The sequence below is a fragment of the Orbicella faveolata genome, unplaced genomic scaffold, assembly GCF_042242905.1.
Source record: "Orbicella faveolata isolate gen_17 unplaced genomic scaffold, um_ofav_v1 contig_34, whole genome shotgun sequence".
Classification (NCBI taxonomy): Eukaryota; Metazoa; Cnidaria; class Anthozoa; order Scleractinia; family Merulinidae; genus Orbicella; species Orbicella faveolata.
In genome coordinates, this window is record NW_028301563.1 from 7,187,501 (window position 1) to 7,196,490 (window position 8,990).

At 39.2% G+C, this 8,990-nt stretch overlaps 1 pseudogene across 1 annotated transcript in view; it reads right to left on the reverse strand.

Annotated features, from left to right (window-relative positions):
- Window positions 1-4,003, reverse strand: part of LOC149104474 (uncharacterized) — a 20,204-nt pseudogene extending 16,201 nt beyond the window's left edge. Inside the window, exons 1-5 of the transcript XR_016201196.1 lie at window positions 3,910-4,003; window positions 3,367-3,722; window positions 1,670-1,780; window positions 1,117-1,242; window positions 693-789 (exon numbers count right to left, since the gene is read on the reverse strand). The product of XR_016201196.1 is annotated as an uncharacterized LOC149104474 (transcript). The remainder of the gene's footprint in view (window positions 1-692; window positions 790-1,116; window positions 1,243-1,669; window positions 1,781-3,366; window positions 3,723-3,909) is intronic.
- Between the last annotated feature and the right edge of the window lie 4,987 nt (window positions 4,004-8,990).

Genomic DNA, 8,990 nt, shown 5'->3' on the forward strand with positions numbered 1-8,990 from the left:
ATACGAAGGGAACTCTCAAGCTGATGTTTCTACGTTGTTTCAAGATATATGTGCAAATAAATTACACTTAGTATAGGTAATCATAGGGTTTCGAGTTCAATTTGGAATTAAATTGCACGAGTGAGCTTTTTGAAAAACTCACAAGTGCAAATTAATTCCAAATTGAATGAGAAAAACCGTATGATCACTTATTAATGATATAAACATGAAAATATTCGCGGGAAGGAAGCCGGAAGATCTTTCTTGAAGCCTTTTTTTTTCTCATTCGAGGAAACTTTTTTTGAAAATTTCTGGACAAAAGTTTCGTCGTCATTTTACGTGATATCTCTGGCTTAGAAAATTCGCTGTTTTTCAGCCAATCATAATCCAGAATTACGATGTGTAATTTTCACTGGTGTTACACTTTTTGCACTGGCGTTACACTTGAACTGCACTGCTCTCAGCCAATTAGAATCGAGTAATTTTTTCATGCATTTTATTAAAAGATAAAAAGTATTGAATGGTTTTTTTCACGATTATTTACTATTTACGCTTCGAAACCTTTAATTTCGGGTGTAATCAATGCTCTTTTTCAACCTTTTATTACGAAGTTTGAGTGCAACTTTTCTTTCCTCTTTAAGACATTTCGAATTCATTCTCAAACCTCAACTCATTCTTAACTATAAGCATATGGAATGTTTCTGACTGCCTACCTCCAGTGACCATGTAGTCGACAGTGATAACATCTTTGTTGTTGGCGTCACTGTTGTAATTCTTCACACACACCCGTGCCTCAGTTGTAAATGTATGCTGAATAATAAAGGAAAAATTATAGCGAACGTTTCTACCCTTTGCTAGTCCTGACTGAGTACAGAGATTCACGAATAATACAAAAGGAGGTTCCAAAGAAGTTTATCATATGATTTGTGTTTTGATAGGTTAATACTAGGGCCAGTAATGACTAAGGGCCGATTACGTGCCTCCAAAAACAAAGCAAAAAAGCAACAACAACAACAACAAACATATTAAAAAAATAAATAAAAACACACGCTTAATTACAAACCATAGAAAATAGATGGTGTTAAGTCCTCTCCAGTGCAATGATTGTGCCCAATTATCTTGCAACGTATTGCTTACCTCAACCCAGGCAGTAACGGCATTACAACGTGACCCAGACAGATTAAAATTGTTATTGTTCACACTGCGCTTTGGCGTTACCAACACAACTGGAGGAGCATAAAATGGCTCTGTGAAGTTTATTGTCTGCAGTTTTAAAGAAAATAGTGCTATAAGTATTGTTTAGTTCTACAACGACGGAGTCTTAAATTTTCTAGGAGGAAAAATACAAATTGTACATGTCTGATAAGTGATGGACTTTCTACCGCTGTCGATTTTAAGTCAATCGTTCAGGGAAACCTCTCTGTAAACTACTTGATCAACTAAAGAGGAGTACGCTGCAAGGAAGACTGGGCTTTAGAAACTATTTAGCGCGCCACATTGTTGCAATAATAGATGGTTCTGTTTTGCTCAAACATCAGCACAACGTTGACGTGACAAAGGAAAAAAGGAAATTAATTGTCGCAACTGACCACTATTCATGAAAGCAAACTGTTGTTTTGTTGCTGCTTTTTCCATCCCATAATAGAGTATCGGTAACGTAATGTAGAAATAAGGCTGAGTTAATCCTTACTTGACAGAAAGCGTAGTTATCTTGATGAGATGGTGAGTTTGTATTGGTAAACACGAGGCTGTCGGTTATAGTAAAATTGTCAACTCTCAGATTTGTGAACGCCATCCAATTCTGCAGCAGAATTTGGAAACAAGTAATGAGAAAAAAAAATCAATAATTGTTAAATAACAAAATAAATCAGTGGAAATTTTGTTAAAGTTCAAAAGCGTTAGGCCAATGGGGCAACAAAGAATTTATGAGCACGGCAATTTCAGTGTAAGTGCGTATATATGTACATTTTGTTGGGGGCGGAAGGGGGTATTTTGTTTCCTTGTTTTTTTTTTTTTAGCTTTCAATGATGTAAACGTCTAGTACTTTTGATGAAAAAATGTATAAAAAAACAAACAAACAAATAAAGAAACAAACAGACACACAACAAAATAAGCAACATATTAAAAAGCATGAAAACTGAAAATAAACGGGCATTTTTTTATGTTTTAATGTTAATGTTAATGTTTGTTTTTAATGTTTTAATGTTTTTAATGTATAGTAAAGAATTGGATTAACCTCTGCTGTACTTGGCAACATCCAAACAGACGTGAATACATGTATTTGAAGACAACTACTTATCGTTTCCCTTTTCTCCTAGATTGTAATTAGGGAGAGAAAAGGTGATGTTGTTGATTAAGAGGTATTACAAATTATCCAGTAAAAGAGAAAGAAAGAAAGCAAAGGTTCAAAAGGAAAAGGCAGCGAGGCAACGAGGCAACGAGGGAACAAGGCAACGAAGGAACGAGAGAACCAGGGAACGAGGGAACAAGAAAACAAGGGAAGGAGGGAGCAAGGAGCGAGGCAACAAGGCAACGAGGCAACGAGGCAACGAGGCAACGAGGCAACGAGGCAACGAGGCAACGAGGCAACGAGGCAACGAGGCAACGAGGCAACGAGGCAACGAGGCAACGAGGCAACGAGGCAACGAGGCAACGAGGCAACGAGGCAACGAGGCAACGAGGCAACGAGGCAACGAGGCAACGAGGCAACGAGGCAACGAGGCAACGAGGCAACGAGGCAACGAGGCAACGAGGCAACGAGGCAACGAGGCAACGAGGCAACGAGGCAACGAGGCAACGAGGCAACGAGGCAACGAGGCAACGAGGCAACGAGGCAACGAGGCAACGAGGCAACGAGGCAACGAGGCAACGAGGCAACGAGGCAACGAGGCAACGAGGCAACGAGGCAACGAGGAAACGAGGGAGCGAGGGAGCGAGGAAACGAGGGAGCGAGGGAGCGAGGAAAGAATGGATCGAGGGAACGAGAGAACGATGGAGCGAGGAAATGAGGGAGCGAGGGAACAAGGAAACGAGGGATCGAGGGAGCGAAGCAGTGAGGCAGCGAGGGAGCGAAAGAACGAGGGAGCGAGGAAGCGAGGGAGCAAGGAAGCGAGGGAGCAAGGAAGCGAGGGAGCGAGGGAGCAAGAGGGCAAAGGAGCTAGGGAGCGAGGGAGCGAGGTAGTGAGGGAGCGAGTGAGGAGCGATGGGGGACGAAAGAGTGAATAGGTGAGGAAACGAAGAAGTTACGAAAATATAAAATACTTTTGGAAACTTTCTAATCGCTAAATAGATAGATAGATAGATAGATAGATAGATATGCCTAACTAAACTTTTGTTTTGTTGAGAAATAATAATCAGCTGAACACAAATGATACATAGAATTTCTACCTGCTGAAAATCGATCCTCTTGCATTCCGTCCCCGTTGTCCAAGAATTTAAAGATGTAGTACCAATCTGAGATCCACACAGCGAAGCCTGGAAGGATAACCAGTTTACCTCCACCGTCCTGTTGGAACCATTTCCGAATTCAAGCACACAAACAGTAAATTCACTTGCTGTAACAGCTTCAACCCAGACTGCAGCGCCATTCTGAGGCTTTTGGCTCTTTACAGTATGGCCAACTGAGGCAAGAACCGTTACTTGCTGTCCGCCGTAGAAGGGACTTGGGAAGTAGATCACCTTGCAAGCAAACAATCCCGGTGTAATGGTAGTTATGTTGTCTTTTCCAGCTTTGAAACCGAGTGCTGTAAAGGAATAGAGAACGATTTCTTTTTGTCTTTGATAAATCATAGTGGATGCTCTTAATCGATGCACCCCTCCCCCAGTTTCCTTCCACTTCAAATTTCTTCGCGAAAGGCATTAAAAAAATCTTCAATTGGCGATTAATATAAGGTACACGATCGCGGAACTTTAAGAGAAAAACTATCATACCTTCGGTGGCTGGAGCAAGTGCACAAATGAATAAGAAAACTGGAACGAAGTAGATCCAGCGTTGGCGCACAGACGACATGTTACTTCGACTGAACGGGAACTGTACTCTGATGAGTATTAAAATGACTACGCACAAGAGCTATCTGTGTATACGTGCTGACTGTCATCTACGTGATAGGACAAGTCGAATTATAAGATTATCATGACGACAATGATGGCAAATAGCCCGTTTTTCTGTTCTATTGTGGAGATGGTTGCTATTTGGTGGGCAGGGGGGGGGGGGGGGGTCGGAGGTGCTTGGTCCGTAGACTAATGGCCATAATTATTGCACGTTGTACAATTAAAATATAGGATTTGCCTGGGTATTGACCTGATTTCTCCGTCGCAAGTGGGAATTCATGCAGGTCTTTGACAAAACAGCAAAAGAGAAATGTCGCATGTGCAAATTCTGTTCAACTTTAGAGCTGTCTTGTCTTGCCAAAAGTTATTTTTCAGACCACACCCTATATCCCTTTTTACCCATTCGCGTCTACCCCCTCATTACCAAAGATTAAAATCAATATTCATGAAAAAAAAGTATCCAGCTTTAAACATTTCGCATTATAATATGATAAATCAATCTCTCGTCTTCGAGTTTCTAACTGTCGAAACTAAATGAACTTTTTAGCTTGCATGCATATTTCGTGTTTGCTTGGCATGCTAGTGCCTGTGGCCTAATACACACTGAATAGGTCAGCAAATCGTTCGAGAAAATGTCATGTTATGTTACGTTTGGGCGCTCGTCACCGCAGGTGTCCCGTTTTTAAAATTCAGTTAAGGTCATCACATCTTGAAATATAGTTAGACTGTCTCCAGGGTTTTTGTTTGGTTTTGCCTTAGTTTTGCAAAATATTTTATTTGATCTATCTTAATGTCACTATTTTGTAATTCATGTTCTCTTTCAGTCTAGTTTCATTCAAAGCTAATGGTAACATGTTTTGTCTGTTTTATGTTAACATGTTTTTTTTTATATGGAAAATGGCTTATAAGTAGTAAAAAATAAAGCAAAAAAGACCATTTAAACAAGAATGCTGTATTATCTCACATAACATAACAGTTAAATCAATCATTTTAATTTGTTGGACTTGGTTGTAACTCCAGTGCTCCAACATCGATAGCGATAGAAATGAGCTCCGGTGTCGATTTGTCTAATGGATATTGAGTTAGTGTACGGAATGCTAAAATAATAGCGCCGTGGTTAAGCACATCAGGCAAGCTGTAGAGACAGCCAGTTTGATTTAATTGTTTTTACAACAATCGACGATGACCTTATGAGTTTTTCTTTATATTTATGCCTTGAAAGATGTGGAAAAAGTTGTGAAAAACTGCGATAGAAGTTATATTTCACAAGCAAATTACTTTCGTCTGTTCTAACTTCCATGCACCACTCGATTCTATTGTTTATAAACCAATCAGATACTAGTAGATAACTAGTATTGTGTCCTAAATAAATCCCTAGACCCAATGATGACATCGATGCTCTAAATTTTGACAGCTCGGTTTTAAACCCGGTGATATATTTCGTGTGATTTCGACAATTAAAGCGCCTACATGTGATTTCTAAACTACATGCGATTCAGGAAGAAAGCGGAAGTCACGCCATGCCTTGCACATGCTCCGAATCGTGAGGCTACCTTTTAAGATTTCCTCTTTCTGTTCACGTTCATTAATGCTTGACAGCTCGTCAATAAATAAGTTAACATCGCAAGCATAGCAGTTGTTATTGGGGATATCGCCTGCATGTCGGTTTCATGGATTTGTAACTTTATCGAAGAAACCACGACTTCTTTCAAAGCTTTTAACCTTTACCCACATCCGTATGACAGCTTTTCTGCAGATTTCACAATCGTGTAGGTAAATACAAATATTGGTTAATCTCGGCTTTCTGAGAAAAAGGCAAAAGATTTTATTCCTTCTAAAACTAATATCAATTGACTATTGCCCCTTAGCAATAAAAAAAGATGAAAAAAAGAACGAGTACAAGCGCATGTTAGGAAAAGGACCACCCGTTCACTGTTCTACAATTTTACGAACTTTAATGCCTTTTTTAGAGATGGCCGATTGATTTGTAGAGATTGCCTACTATTTAGTATAAAGCCCGTTGATCTATAACAATTTTTTGAATTAAAATCGTATTCTGGATCCTGAAGAAGTCCAGTTTATGCCGTTTATGAATGAAGAAAATTATCAATGAGACATCCATAGAAGAATGAGAATTAACACTGACAACGAATTTGCGAAACTCTAGCTAGTAAAGTATTTAAAAGCGGATCACAGCGCAGGAAAACCGCCCTTATTTAAGACGGATTAAGCCTTTTAGTGAGTTCTTCTCCGGGGGTGGGGGAGAGAGGGGTACTTCCTTATATGGGCTATATAGGTATGTGCTGCCCCAAAGGGTAGGGTTTTTCAGCCGTTTTGGTCATAACTAGGGTATCGATTTTGGTCATTTTGGTTATAAATAGGGTATGGTTTTTGCAGTCTGGTCTTGAATTGGGTATGTTTCTTAGAAGCAGCTACTTTGTCATCATTATCAATAAGACCGTCAACAAAAGCCCTTCATAACTTATGTTTAGGACAACTGTGTCAGCCGCAGCCTTCATAAGTAGGCTATCGAATTTTTGGTCAGGTCATATATAGGGTAGCAAAAAACTGAGATTTTGGTCATAAATCGGGTAAGGGTTTTGGGAAGTGGGCCGCACACCCCCACCCAACTTTTCTAGAAGTACCCCCCGGGGTTCTGCTCAATGATGGCATAAATTTTAATGTAAATTCTGAGAATTTGGTGGTGTGTCAAAACAATATCACTAAGTTGATGATCTTCTCTATCTCCGTCACATTCCTGCTGGTTAATGTGTTGGAACTGTAAAGAGAAATATAAGTTTGATCACTTCTGGTAAAAGTGCTAGACAACGGTCCGTGACATGCGAAATGTCTCCATACTGTTCGATGTTAGTTTTACACTATATGTATGGAATTAGAAAATTAAAGTAGATACGTACTCGCTATGCAACATGTCCTAAGTAAGCAAGGAAAATGCGCTCTGAGGATAGGGAAGCTTTTTTATTTCAGGTGTTTAGAGTGGCCTCCACGTCACATAACGTGTCTGGAATGTGTCAACAAATCATTTAGAGAGAGCAGCCTGTGAGAAGGATCTATAGCGGTATGTATAACGGATGTATTGTTCGTTATGTATTTCTTTATCCTGGTTTGCCGACTTTTCTATTTTATCTTTCCTAATTTGAATCTCATTCCATCTTCTATATGGACGAAGACTTTGCATGTTTGGCACAATAAAAAAAAACTCCTGTTTACATAGCGATAGACTTTTTTGTGTTTGCTAGGTTCAAGAGGGTTTAAACTAGAAAGACCTTTTAAATTAAATTACTACGTTAAAACAAACAGCTAACAAAACCAAAAAAAAAGAAGTGGGGTCTTGTTCGTGAAATCATCTGCGCTATTAATTGGGGTTTACAAATATGCTGCTCCATCGTTCCTCTTTTGCTTCGCATTCGTGAATTCGCGTCACACGCTAGGAAAATAAAAGGAGTGACTGCAGTTTATTGATACTGCTTAAAGGAATGTTAAATATTTACTTCCCTTTGCTTGGTTTAGGTGATTTTAAAGTTAAAGAGCTGAAATGACATCGTATCACAAGCACAGCCGCGTCTCTTTGTTTGTTAAATCACTTTTAAAATCGACGTTGGACATTTTTCTGTTTCAGTGATGCGTAAGAAGCATGATCGCTCATATCCCGGACATATCCCGCTCATATCCCGCTCATATCCCGCTCATATCCCTGTCACAGGGAAGCTTGTCTCAGTATTTTTCCACGCGTCTGATCACAGACCCGTGAGAAAATATTGAGAAATGCGTGTTAATCTTTCCGGGAAAAAAAGACAAAAGGTTTTTATGTTACAAAAATATAAGCCGCTTACTGATTCCACTTAGTAGTATTGAAAAAAAAAAAAAGAAAAAAAGAATACAACTATGTTGAGAAAGCATGCTCGTTGAAACAAGACTGGTATTTTAATGATCTTTAATGACAGTCAGGTCTCGAGAAGGTTATGGTAACACAGCTGGATAGACTATATTTATGAATAGCTCAGTGTGTGAAAACTGGATCACGTTGTAAAACAAATATTTCTCACTTTGGAACAATTATGTTATGTCGTTCCTTCCAAAAGTGAGTTAACAGAAGAATAGAATTAAGGTGATTTCTTAGTATCAGACTGGGCTTTCTTCATCAGTTACATGCGTGACTAGCGCGAGCAACCATTGAGAAGATGGCGGCTTTTTTTGACTTCACGGCTTAGCCCGTCTGAGCAATAAATCGTCATTATTTGGTAAACGAATATAGTCACGTATCATGTCTCGCTTATTGCGGGTCATCCCATTTCTGCACAAAAAATATGGACCTATTACTATTCTCCTGAAGAAGAAAAAAAATGTGTATTTTTCTTCCTAGCAACATAAACGCGGACTTAGCGAGAACTTGTGATAAAGTATCAAGTGGCCTAAAGAACACTGCATGCTAGAATTGAAACAGAACTTTACTTATCATACATTACTTTGAAGCAACATTTTGCTTTTTGCAGGCTTATTTACTCGGTTCTTAAAAGAGTTAAATGAACGGCTCAAACAGAAGACCTCTCTGGAAGCTTACATCGTAAGGAATTTTAAAGTGATTTATTCGTAGGCATTGTGACCTCTTTCGTCCAGCCTAAATTTTCAAATCACGTTACAATGGTTAATTCGTAATCTGGCAAAGTTAAGTCTAACGGAAATTTTTGCATGTAACTAGCACGAGCTTGTGAAATTTCGTCCTGTAATTCGTAACTTGCTTTACCTTTTTTTAATAACTTACTTTAAGCGAGGAGCCTCATATAGTAGAACATCTTGGTTTCCTATCCCTGCCCGATGACACACGATTTCGACCTAAATAAATGAAGTTTCGGTTAGTCTAAATAGCGATCATCGTTAGCACGCACCAATCAGTTAACCCTCTTTAACTTCTGTGACATATTTCATGGCAATTTGTAACT